At 36.1% G+C, this 14,011-nt stretch overlaps 1 pseudogene across 1 annotated transcript; it reads right to left on the bottom strand.

Annotated features, from left to right (window-relative positions):
- Window positions 1–11,465: 11,465 nt before the first annotated feature.
- On the bottom strand, window positions 11,466–12,879 carry LOC137735882 (exopolygalacturonase pseudogene; annotated as a pseudogene). The gene has a single exon (XR_015955186.1). The product of XR_015955186.1 is annotated as an exopolygalacturonase pseudogene (transcript).
- Between the last annotated feature and the right edge of the window lie 1,132 nt (window positions 12,880–14,011).

Genomic DNA, 14,011 nt, shown 5'->3' with positions numbered 1-14,011 from the left:
AACAAACTATTTCGCTTGAAGGTTTCTTTGAAGCATGTTATGCTGAAGAAATTTGTGCTAACGAAACCTTATCACAGGCTTTATTGGTTCAAGAAAAAATTTTGACGACAAAAGCTAAGATAAAATGGGCTACACAGGGAGACAGGAACACAATTTATTTTCATACTTCGGCCAAAATTAGATGGTCTCGTTCTCATATATCTTCTCTTCGTATAGATAATGATCTGGTTGATGATCCCAGTATCTTGTGTAGTCATATAGTTGATCACTTTACTATGGCTTCAATGGATGATGGTGTCATGTGTGATACAGGCTTATTGAAAGATTAATTCCTTCACTGGTGTCAGAATCAGAAAATTCTTCTTTGCTTGCTATTCCATCTTTTCAGACCATCAAAGATGCTGTATTTTCTATGAAAGGAGATAGTGCTCTAGGCCTTGATGGTTACTGGTCAATTTTTCCAAGCTTGTTGGGATTTTATTTGTACATATGTTGTTTGTGCTGTTATCTCCTTTGAATCGGGTTTCATTTTGCCAAACCTAAATTCTAGTTTTGTGGCTCTCATTCCTAAGGTTCAAGAAGCAAATTTTGTCACTCAGTTTCAACCTATTGCTATGGTTATTTTTATTTTTTAAATTATTACCAGAATTCTTTTTGATCGCCTAGCTCCTATTGCTTTACTAGGGCCGTCTCTGAGATTTCAGAGGCCTTGTGCGAAATTCATAAAAGGAGCCCTTCTTAAAAGACATCTTAAAAAAAAATTGAACAATGTATTGATGCTAAAAAGTAATATCGAAATAAACTTCAAAACTCACTAACCATCTATTTCTAAATATTATTAAATGTAAAGAAAGCTACAAGGTAACCATAGTACTAATAACTAACAATAAGTTCAATCTACAGAAAACAAATAAACAAAACTTAAAAAAGTTTAGCACTGAAGTTTCACTTAAAGATGGCTCTTCGTGCATTTTTTGCTGCAAAATCATCAATTAAACCTTCATAATCTATTTTGTCTTAAAAATCACTTTCAATTGATATCAAAGCAAGTCCATTCAACCTTTTCTACAATATGGTTGACCGCAAGTATGATTTTAATAACTTTAACTTTAAGAAACTCCTTTTCGTAGATGCGATGCTAATAGGTATAGTCAACAAAAAATTTTATGCAATACTTGTAGTCAGGAAACAACGCATCCTCTTCAAGTAATTCAATATGTCAATGAATGTCTTTATTTCTTTTGGCAAACGCTCTCGTAAAAGCTTTAACTCTACTATTAATGCATCATCATCAACATCAAAGAGCTCATTTTTTTTGAGAAAGATTTGAAGCTGATCACAATAATCTTTCAATTTATCATTGTCCATCGAATTCAACCGTTTTGAAGTGAACAAAAATCCAAATATATCATCATACGCTTGATATTCTTCAAACCTTCTCTTCAGTGAACCAATAGCTTGATCTATTATATACAAGAAGTAATGAACCCTAAAAGATTCTTCTGCTGATTGTTCAGTTGGTCGGGATGATTCACCTTCATTCTCATCAAAATGTCTTTTTTCTATGAACTTGATGCTTTTCTGGAAACACGGGATCAATTTCCATTTCAATAGCAAGTTTTTTAGCATTAATTATAGCCTCCACAAACCCAGTTTGCGATTAATCCATGTACTTATTCTATAGCAACATCAATAAGCATGTCTTTAGATTGCAAATCTTTGCTAACCTCATTAATAGCAGCCAATATTTCATACCAAATAGTCATGCCTAATAAAAACTCAAAATTTCCAATGTCGTATGTTGCCAAAGATTTACCTGCAGTTCTTGTTACTAAGTCATTGCCACTTTCTACTAATTAGAGTAAAGTTTTTTTTTTATTTGTAGAGGTTGGGATTGAATTACTTTAACACTCATAACATGGCTTTCCCATCATGTGGCCGACAATGATTTAAGAGTCAGTCATTTTATATTTTCTTTCAAAATCAGCCGTTGTTTTGTAGAATTTGCGAACAAGCTGTAAATATGTTGTACTATTCCAAATAAGTCTTTCGCTTTGCCACAAGAGTTTTCCAGATCACAAAGTGTTAAATTAAGACTATGGCAACCAGATGAAGTGTACATTGTCCTAGGATTTATATCCAAAAGCCTCTTTTGTACACCTTGGTGTCTCCCTCTCATATTTGATACATTATCATAACCTTGCCCTCTCACATCATCAATATCAAGATTGAAAACTTTTAATACATTATGTAAATCTTCTAGCATCCTTGTCCTAATGTGTTATTCACAATCAAATATTGCAAAAAATATTCTTCTATTTTTATTGGAGTATTGTTCACATCCACACATCCTATGATCAAGTTCATCTGTTCTTAGTGGCTAAAATCAGTAGTACAATCAAGTATCATGGTAAAATATTTAGCTTCTTTGACTTTTTGAATGATTGCAGCTTTGATTTCACAAGATATCAACAATATCAACTCATTCTGGATGGTATGACTAAGATAATGATAACGAATCTCATTATTTTGGAAGCGTTGAAGATGATTCTTTATCAATGGATCATATTCAACCATCATTTGAACTAGGCCACAAAATTTCCGTTACTTTCTTGATAAAATGAATCGTTATTTCCACGAAAAGCCAGTGTGTATTTAGCAAGATATTTCACAATGGAAATCAACCTTTGTAGTAACTTCGTCCAATGCTCTTTTTTTTTTCTTGATCTGGTCATACACAACTTTGTCAATTGTTTCGTTTTTCTGCAATCTAAGACCCAAATCAATCCAAGTGGCCATGTTCGAGATGTGATGAAAACTATTTCATGCTCTTTAAGCCTCACATTGAGATGTGTCCAATCTTTGTAGCCCTCATTTGCTAATTGACCTTTGAGAGGCCTTTTCTTGAACAATTTGCAACAAAAATAGAACACTTTATCAACATCCTTTGAATAGACTAGCCAATCTCTATCATGTTTCTCTCCCTTGGATAAGTATCGAATGTAAAAGGCTGCATTAAAACGCTTATTAAATTGATCTTTAGGACCTTTCTCAATTGATAGATCTCTTGCAGGACCTTTTTCTGCCAAAATCAATCCATTCGGGATCAAGATTATCCCAAATTTGAGGATCATAAATGTTTGAGGGAATGGACTCACTCGGTTGATCAATGACAATAGGAGCATCCTCATGATTATCATTCTCATCAAGGTAGTCATCAATTTCATCATTGCCCAAATCATTAGCTAATTTCTCATTGTCATCTTGTTGTTCCGTAATTAAATCATCCACTGAACTTTTTGGTTTTTTTTCTTTCAAAAAGAACCTATTAATAGCTCCTTTTTGAGACTGAGTCAATTGTTTAACTTTTCTTTTTCTTTGACACTTCAAGTAGCCAAATGAATATTTTCTAGTAGGTGCCATCTTTTATATCTCAAACAAGGTCACAATAAAATTATAGTAAGTATGAATAATGAAACCTAATAGTCCGCAATACGTGTCTAGTGATTTTTTGTGACTGCTCTCCTCTTCATTTTGTCCTGAAAAAGTACAAAAGAAAAAAAAAATATCATTATAGATGAGAAATACCCAAATCTTCAAATTCCAAGTCAATATACTTAAATTAGTAAATAACTTACTTTAATCGAAGTTTATATCACTATGACCAGTTGAATTGTCTTCATGATTTAGAAGTTTCTCTTCAATTTCATGAACTTATAAATTAGGGTTTAATAATTTGTGGGGAAAAGAACAATGGGACGAAGAGAGAAGAAAAGTAGACTGGGACTCTAGTGTGAAAGAAGAAAAGTGGGAAGCAGCGATGAGACTTTGGTGTGTCATCCCACATCGCACAGGGGAGTGATCCTTAAATGTATATTCCCATCCCTACCTAGCACGAGGCCTTTTGGGAGCTCACTGGCTTCAGGTTCCGTAGGAACTCTGAAGTTAAGTGAGAAGGGGGCTAGAGCAATCCCATGATGGGTGACCCACTGGGAAGTTGCTCGTGAGTTCCCAAAAACAAAACCGTGAGGGAATGGTAAGCCCACAACGGACAATATCGTGCTACGGTGGTGAAGCGGGCCCGGAAAATGATTCGCCTCAAGCCAGGATATGACATTTGGTATCAGAGCCTAACCCTGGTCGCGTGTGTGCCGACGAAGATGTCGGGCCCCTAAGGGGGGTAGATTGTGTCATCCCACATCGTCCAGGGGAGTGATCCTTAAATGTATATTCCCATCTCTACTTAGCACGAGGCCTTTTGGGAGATCACTAGGTTCGGGTTCCATCGGAACTCCGAAGTTAAGCGAAAAGGGGGCTAGAGCAATCCCATGATGGGTGACTCACTGAAAGTTGCTCGTGAGTTCCCAAAACAAAACCGTGAGGGAATGGTAAACCCAAAGCGGACAATATCATGTTACGATGGTGGAGTGGGCCCGGGAAGTGATCCGCCCCGGGCCGGGATGTGACATTGGCGTGAGAGAAGAAAAGTGGACTATGAGTCTCTGAATTGTTTGCCTCGGTCGGTGATTGATTAGTTTTGCCAACATAGCCTTGTTAATTATAATTTTATATAATTCCGTATAGATTTTAGGCAGGTTGTCATATGGCTTTTGGGCCCATCAAAATTTTATATATATATTTTTTGATTTGATTAGTATTTTTATATATTATTATATTCAATAAAAAATATTTTTGGTGGCCCCCAAAATTTTGGGGCCCTGTGCAATACGTGTGCATCTAGTGATTTTTTGTGACTGCCCTCCTCTTGATTTTGCCCTGAAAAGTACAAAAGAATAAAAATCATTATAGATGAGAAATACCCAAATCTTCAAATTCCAAGTCAATATACTTAAATTAGTAAATAACTTACTTTAATTCGAAGTTTACATTACTTTGATCAGTTGAATTGTCTTCATGATTCTGAAGTTCCTCTTCAATTTCATGAACTTATAAATTAGGGTTTAATAATTTGTGGGAAAAAGAACAATGGGAAGAAGGGAGAAGTAAAGTGTACTGGGACACTGGCGACAGCGTCTGGGATTCTAGTGTGAAAGAAGAAAAGTGGGAAACAGCGATGAGACTTTGGCGTGAGAGAAGAAAAGTGGACTCTGAGTCTCTGAATTGTTTGCCTCGGTCGGTGGGGTTCTCCCCTTTTAATTGATTTGCTTTGCCAACGTAGCTTTGTTAATTATAATTTTATATAATTCCGTACAGATTTTAGGCAGGTGGTCATATGGCTTTTGGGCCCATCAGATACATATATATATATATATATATATATATATATTGATTTAATTAGTATTTTTATATATTATTTGCATATAATATTATTATATTCAATAAAAAATATTTTTGAGGTCCTGTTCCCCCCCCCCCCCCAAACAACCAACAAAACCCCCACAAGCCGGCTATGTGCTTCACGAATAAAATTTCCCCACCAATATGCTTTTCTTAAAGGCCGACATATCTCTGATTGCATATTTTTGGCTTCTGAATTTGTAAATTTGCTTGATACTAGGGCTGGTTTGGTATTGCTGTATTTTGAAAAAAAGCTGCTTCTGCTGTGCTGTGAGAATAAGCAGCTGTGAAATAAAGCAGCAGAGTGTTTGGTAAACTTTTTTGTAAAAGTGCTTTTGAAAAAAAAAAAAAGCAGTATTAGAGTGTTTGGTAAACTTTTATGTAAAACAGATGTGAAAAAAAGCTGGTTTTTCAAAGCTAGGTTTTGCAGCTTCTTGTTTTTGGCTTTTTTTCATCCAAAACTGTGAAAAAAAGCTGAAGCTGAGTATTTACCAAACACAAAAACATCTCCCAGCTTTTTTTTATAGCAGCTTTTTTCAGAATCACCTCAGTACCAAACCAGGTCTAAGTCAGATGTTTTGGTGAATAAAGCAAAGTCTCATGTTTATCTGGGTAGGTCAGATGTTCCTTGTCGATCTCTAATTTACTCTTGGTTGAGAATTCCCGTTGGAAGGTGATAGGGATTTTACCACCTACAAAAGTAGAGATAAAAACATTTAAAAATACTTGCAAGAAAACAAGGTTGTCGTAGTATAGCAACTCAAGTAAGGTCATTTTCCACAAGGATTGAATACATAATTTGTATTTATACCAATCCTTAGCTAATTATTTAAAACAAAGTTTCAAAAAGGTTGATTTTGGAATTTAAAATAATAAAAACGAATTTGAATAAAAATAATTAAATAGATCAACAAAGTAAAGAAAGCAAAAGAAAAAGGTTTTAAAAAACAATTTAAACACTAGAGTTCTGCCGTCACCATTAACAATCCTGTGTAATTTTACCAATTACTTATGAATTTCTACATACAAGCTTTGAAGGTTAGGCTTTCCTAATACACACGTATTTCTAACATGCATCCTGTCTGTGATGTTCAGATAAAATATAAACATGCAAGACTCATTAAGCTTGTGAAAACCCTTTGAAATACCATGCAACCCTTAAGAGCGTGATGTTCGCCTTAAGTGAACTTACAATTACTAATCACAAGAAGCCCTCCTCAATTTCAGGGTGATGGTCGCGAATCATTAAGACAATTAGATAGTTTAACCGCGATGATTAATAATTCAAAACATGCATGCATCAATTCATAAGCAAATTAATAAAATCACATATTTATGCTAAGGCTCATGGCTTTGCCCTAGCAAAAGAACTAGTTACGAACGATCATAATAAAAACTAAAGAAAATATATTAACTAGAAAAAAGAATGAAAACACCTTGTAGGTAAAAAGTTTGAAGTTCTCCAAAATAATGTGTGTGTTCTCCCCCAAAACCTTAATGACTAAAAAGTCTTATTTGTACTGCTACAAACTAAAACCCTAAAAAGTCTTAGAATAAAACTAGGAAACATAATAAAATAATAAAACAGAAAATAAAAGGTTTCCTATTTAAACTGAAATTCGAACTTCTCAGAAAATAAAACTTTTGACCGACCAAATCAACTCCGATTTGGTCTCAAAAAGTCTCTTTTTAAAGCTTGAGACGTCCTCTACAAATCTTCAGAATGAATCTTCCTCAAAATATGCCATCTTGACCTTCAAATAGGGGTGAGAAATTTTGCTATAACTGATTTACCATACCGGTTGGCTCATAATGGTATGGTATAATTTTGGCATTTTTTCATAATTGGTTGGCATGTTACCGAACCGACAATTAATGGCATGGCTTTGGTAATTAATTTTGTATGCCAGCAGTATGCCATACCTACCAATATATATATATATATATACTTTTTTTTTTGTCTATTTAGATATTTTAGGTACTTTTTACATGCTTGACTTCTCCCTACTGCTATAAATCAGAATATGATTGTCCATACTCTATGCCGCAGGCCATTTGGAATTGGGATGCAATGAAATTGATGGCATGGAATGCATGTGAGGCTCACTAATATACTTAATAATCACAAGGATCCCAAACTCCCATATGTGAAGCGACTTGTCATCGCTGAAAGTAAACAGTTATTGTCCACAAATGTAATCGTATTCACATCACCCAAATGTTGATCATACTCTTGCAAACCTATGGTTATTATCCACACTTTCCTTATTTGCAAACCACCTGTTGTGCCATTTACCAACCGAACCAACCAATAATTTTAGCTGAACCGATTTTTGGCAACCGCAAGAAGACTATTGGCTAGCGGTAATTGATTTTCGGTAATTTTGTATAAGTGGCTGGTTGATGGCACAAGGAATTTAGCATGGTTTGGCAACCGAACCCAGCCCTACCTTCAAAATTCCTAAAAAGTCCAGAAATGTTAATCTGGAAAAGTTGCACACTAGGCCTTTATTTCATTGCCATAGTCAAACGGCTTGGTAGAAAAATTTGAAACTTTGACACAATCATCTTTAAAGGGGCACAAACATCCTCCAATTGGAATCGCTCCAAAACTCATCCATTTGATCACTTTTTTCTCCAAACGAAGTCGAATATCCTAGGTTGAAAATATATAACAAAGTATCAATATTCTACTAAAATAACTAATATATTGATACTAAGATAAGGGTAAAATATATGGTATAAGGCTTTCCTTTATTTATCTTGGGTTCCAATTTTTGTTGGACGATCGAAAAAAGTTTATTTCCAAGTTTTGGCAGACAAGATTTGTAGTTTTACATCTGATTGGCATGTTCATTCTCTTTCTATGGCTGGGAGGGTGACTCTTATCAATTCTGTAGTTGTTAGCATGTTATCTCACAATTTTTTCTATTTATGCTTGGCCCAAGACTGTTTTATTACAAATTCACAACTAGGCTCACAATTTTATTTGGATAGGGAGTATAAATTCTTGGGCCTATTCCCTGTTTCTTGGAAGAAATGTTGTGCCCCTCTAAAGAAAGGGAGTCTTGGAGTGAGGAATTTTCAAGCTCTTAATCGGGCCTTTCTTTTGAAGAAGTTTTGGGATTTTTTTACTACTACAATGGCTACTAGGTTTTTTCATGCACGATTTTTTACTAGTAATGGTTAGGTGTGCTTTCATTATAAATGGGCTTCTATTTGGCCTGGTTTGCAACCTTTACTTGTAGATATTAGTCAGAATTCCAAATGGTTGGTGGGCAATGGTGCTTCTATTAACTTTTGGCATGCAAATTGGATTGGTGATTCAATTGCTAAAAGGTTGGATATTCTACAATCTCTTGGTAAACTTCTGTTTACACCTATTTCAGACTTCATTCATAATGAGAATTGGTTTTGCCCTATTGATATAACTAGTGCCACCCTTTCTGCTAAATGGTCTGAAACTTTGGCAATTAAGCTTCCCTTGTTGAGATTGGATGATAAACTAATTTGGTTGACTGCTTCCGATGGTGTACTATCTTTATCTTTGGCTTATGACTTTAAGCATATTAAGCAAGCAATTGTTCCGTAGAATAGATGAGTTTGGCGTAGATGTTTTCAACCACGTAATTCAAATTTTATTATGGCGTTTTCTTCACGGTGAGCTTTTAACTGATGATTTATTGCTTCATTGGGGATTCTCTTTTGTGTCGATGTGCTCTTTGTTCTGTAAGGCTACTGAGTCAACTCAACATTTATTTTTCGAGTGCTCATTTTCTTTGGAAATTTGGCGTAATGTTTTAGCCTTATTTCAAGTTTCTACATTATTCTTTGATATCACATCATTTTTTTTTCTTATCCTTTGCGGCGTGATTTTGGTACTGAACTGTACTGATCAATTATTGTGGTGGGGTATGATTGGGGCAGGTTTTTATGCACTTTGGCAAGCTCAAAATTTAATCCATTTTGAAGGAAATTGTTTACAGTTGGTTAATGGCATTCATTTGCAAGTTTGTGGGGTGAATTCTTGCGGTATGGGTTTTTATGCTAAACTCAGTTGATGAGCTTCGCATTCTTAGAGCGCTTGGAGTGCATGGAAGGCCTTCAAGGACAATAGAATTCATGAGTTTATTTGGATTTCTCCTTGTTCTTTTCAAGTTAACACTGATGGTGCGCCTCGTGGTTCTCCAGGTATGGCTGGTTTTGGTGGTATTTTTTGTGACCACTTGGGTCATTGTCTTGGATGCTTTGCAGGATCTTTTGGTATTGCTACTGCCTTGGAGGTAGAACTTAAAGCTATTATTCATGTTGTTTATATGGCTTTAGAGAGGGGTTGACATTCTCTTTAGCAATGCATTTTCTTTCTAATGGATCTTCTCAGATGCCTTAGCGTTTATCGGTTGATTGGGCAAATTGTTGTACCATCCTCTCTTCCATGCATGTTTGGTTTTCTCACATTTATTGCGAATGAAATCAGGTGACAGATTATTTGACAAACTATGGTGTTGATCATGTTGGGGTTCATTGGTGGGATTCTTGTCCACCATGTGCAGTTGTGGCTTTTGCTCATAATCTTTTGGGGCTTTCAAATTTTCGTTTCTCTTAGAAGTTATCTTAATTGATTTTTTGTTTCTAATAATTTTCTTCTTCTTGTTAGGGTTTGACTTCATATCCCCTCTAACTTATTATATATTTACTTTTTTCTTTAATATATTTTCACAATAATGTCTTTTTCTATGATAGCAATGCTGGAGCGGATGTGACATTATTGTAATTAAAAAACAATAGCTCCCACAAAATCTTCAAAATCCTTTTCCCTTCCATCTAAACCACCCAAAACAAACCAGCAGACGTGTGTTAGACCAGTTGGCTCGAGCAGCACACCCACCCCCCCCCCCCCCTCATGCAAGTTTGAATCCAACTCCCTGTAAGATTACAATAGTTTAGAATATCGCCATGTCAAATAAAGAAAAACAATGATATGAAACAGTTAGCTGAGCTTCATTTCTATCAGCACATCAAAATTTTGAACTGCAGAACAATTCACATTCGTTGTCCAAATGGGAGAAACTGAATATTAAGTTTCCAGAAATGCACTTAAATTACATATTTAACAAAAATTAAAACTGATTAATCGCAAATATAACAAAAATTAAAATTGATTAACCGTAATTATATAAAATACAAACATATTAAATTGCGAGAGAAAACATGGGAGATAGAAGGCAAGAGAAATTACGGGCAACGATGGGCTGAAGGGCAGGGAGAGGGGGAGTGGAGATACTAGGCAGCTGAGACGACATGTCGTAGGAGATTCTGACACCGCCCAGCTGACTGGTAACGAAACCGACGTGGGAAACTGCCTCCGCCTTGAAAGACTGTAGGAAGCGTCGGCCCTGCGGAAGCATGGAGTTCGGGTGGTGCCGAAGATCTTGTTTACCGGTTTAATCCACGGTGTCGAAAAATCTACATTAGCATAGTGGAACTTGCTTTGAAGATCATTTTCAATTGCGCCCGAAGTAGTCAATTACGCGTGCTACATGTATAGTGGTGTGCATTGTTGCTTCCTAGGAAGTCCCCTACGCTACCAATGAGTACATGAGAAAGTTGTCGTAATGTTCTTATGATGTGTCAGTGTCTGCTTGTTTTATAATTCTTACTGTTGTGGCTATTTCATACATAGGATAGGAAGCCAAGCAGGAGAGGAGTTGAATTCTGCCTTGAATGTGGGTTGCTCACTACCACCGAAGTTACGACCCTATCTGCACCCTATTTGATTAATGTTTAAATGTATTAGGGTTCTTACTTGGTTTTTCTTAATATTTAGGCAGCAGCAGGTAAAACCTTGGAAATTGATACAGTTATAGGAAACGTTAACTCAAATTTTGGAAAAATATTTTCTTATTTAAAAGCACTAATCATAAAAATGATTCAATTGTCAATTTAACTGGGAAAAGGGAATGCCCCACTGATGTCATGCCAAGAAAAGTATATGTAGTAAAAACGGATGCAATTTCAGACAATATATTATTATTTTCCTTTTTTTTCATAACAAACAAGGTATCTGATCGGAGAAAAAAAAGATCGATAGTAGTAGTACAGGATCATAGAAGAATAAAAGAAAATATTTTCCACTTGTTTGATCAAGAAATTAGAGAACGAAAAATTATCATCATCAATTATCTTTTTACTTGGCATGACCATGCCAGCACCATAATACCAGATTCTAGCAGAACTTATCAATAATTACACATGCTATTCTTATGATTTGTCCATCTGTATACAAAAGGAATCCAAAGAGCACAACAATTTACGTCGAGAACATTAGCACTTTCTCATCTTAGATCAAGGGAGGAAGCATCACGGAGGATGTAGCGCATGCAAGAGCCCCGGTCAGGCCAGAAATTGTTGGCTTGACGTTCGAACATTGAGAGGTAATAGTTCCTTTGGCTCCACTGTAGGTGAGATCAATGTCAGCCAACTCCATATTCTCACATGGTGAGTCACTGCTGCACACAATCTTTAGTGAAAGTGCAGTTGCAGATGAGCCCTGAATGTTCTTGAAGCTAACATCGCTGATCTTAACTTTCGACGGAGGCAAATTATCACACTTCTTATACGGGCAGTAAAGTTGGTCTATGACAATAGGGTTACTCACATTAACCATGATAATATCCTCAAAGTGTATATCTGAGGCAGCGGTAGCCACAGGAGAATTCGGCCATGTTTTGATGCGCACACCGTTCTGTGTGTTGGTCAGGGTGCAGTTCTTGACTATGATTCCAGCCAGGGATTCCTCATTGTCGTATCTTCCGAGACTTCCAATGCTAATGCCATGACCTGGCCCACAAGAAACGTTGGTCACCGCGATTTGGTTGTTGCCATCACCTATAGACACACAGTCATCCCCAGTTCCAATGAATGTATGAGTAATGTTTATCCCCGTTGATTTGCCGATATGGATTCCATCGGTATTTTTGCTGTCTCCGGGTGCTGTGATGTGAACATGTTGGAATGTAACATTGTTGCACCCGTAAACATGGACATGGAAGTTTTTGCTGTTAAGTGAAGTTACGTCCTGAATTATGGAATTTGTGACGAAGTCGAACCTCAGATTAACGGAACCAGAGCAGTGTTTGCTTTTGCTGCTGTTATTTTGACTCCAAACAAATGCTCCTTGGCCATCAAAAGTTCCGCCACCTGATACGGTGATCATGTCAACGTGCTGGAAACCAACCCAAGTCCCCTCCATTGTGAGGTCACTGTCCTTTTCTGGAGCCTGCAATGTTCCTTGCACTTGAAGCTCAATCGGAGCCTTGCAAGGACCTCTGAAACTTGCTCCACTTAACTTGTATGTTCCGCTCGGAACAACAACTTTACTAGCAGACGGTGATGCACACGAATCATTCCAAGCCTTGGCCAATGCAAAAGTAATATCAGAGCCAGGCTTTGCACCATATTCGGCACTTGTCACGTCAAAAACACTAGACTCATGAGCTTTAGTTGCAGATGCTAGCAATAAGAACACAAACATTCCCAGTACACTCATTTTCGGACTCATTTTGATTTTCGCTTTCTTGATTATTTTTTGCTTTCTTTCCCCAAGGGATGATGGAACTCCAGTTTCGTTTCGGGTGAATTTATAGTCCGATTCGAAGGCTCAATACCATCGACAAATCAACCAATCACTTGCTATTTTTATACAAGTCCTTAAGGAGTTGCAATATAGTTCAACTTGTGTTGTGTATCCTATAATTAGTAAGCTTTTTGGTCTTAGAAGCATCCATCACCAACAAGAACTTGCTAAGTTGTTAATAATATGCTTTCCTCCTCAAAAGTCACCATAATGTCAGTTGATATTTCTCAAGTTTCGGCCGACTAATGGCCGGACTTTCCAGAAAACGTTACCCGAGGCTATGATGTTTGATGTAAAACAAACCTCTACCATATTCTCACAAAATACGCACTACAATGCCCTTTATCACCCAAAGAAAAGGGAAAATTCTGTCGTACGATGTACATCAACTATTTTAACCATTAGATGAGACGGTGAGACGGGTTCACTTTTTCCTCTAGAGTACATAGAATGATAATTGTCATTGGATCTGCAACATGTCGTAGATACAAAACAACACAACTATATTGCACTTGTAAAAATAGACTTAAGATCATCTCTAAAGAATCAAACCATAGGGTTATAGGCTCTTTTATAACCCAAAATGAGTTAAAAATCATCTCCAATGAAGGTCCAGACCAAAGGAAAAAAAAGATTCATTGGGCCAAATTTCAGCCCATGGCCATCGGGTTGGGCAATTGAAGCTAGCCAGCCAGCCCGAAAAGCTAGGCTCAACGGTCAGCAAGCTAAATGTTAGCTGACGTCAGCTAGTCGTTAAATTTATTTATTTTTTATTATATTTTTTGAAGACGAAATTTACAAAAAAAAAAAAAAAAAAAAAAAAAATTTCAATTCTAATTTTTTCCTATAAATATTTAAACAATTTCTCACATCCATTTCACCCTTCTATACTATCTTAACTCATTTTATTTCAATTCTCCACCTTCTTTACACTCCTATTCGAAATTTTTTTTTTCTCTTTTTTTTTTTTTTTCCTTTGAAGCAAAGCAAACATAACATTCCAAAAAATTATTAAGATTACATAAAGATAAGAAATATGGAGAGTTACTTAAACAATAAAGTTAAAGAACAAACTTA

This window comes from Pyrus communis, chromosome 13, assembly GCF_041283825.1.
Source record: "Pyrus communis isolate YQ-2024b chromosome 13, ASM4128382v1, whole genome shotgun sequence".
NCBI classification, from domain to species: domain Eukaryota; kingdom Viridiplantae; phylum Streptophyta; class Magnoliopsida; order Rosales; family Rosaceae; genus Pyrus; species Pyrus communis.
The sequence above is the reverse complement of the archived record's forward strand: the minus strand, read 5'-3'. Positions and strand labels throughout refer to the sequence as shown.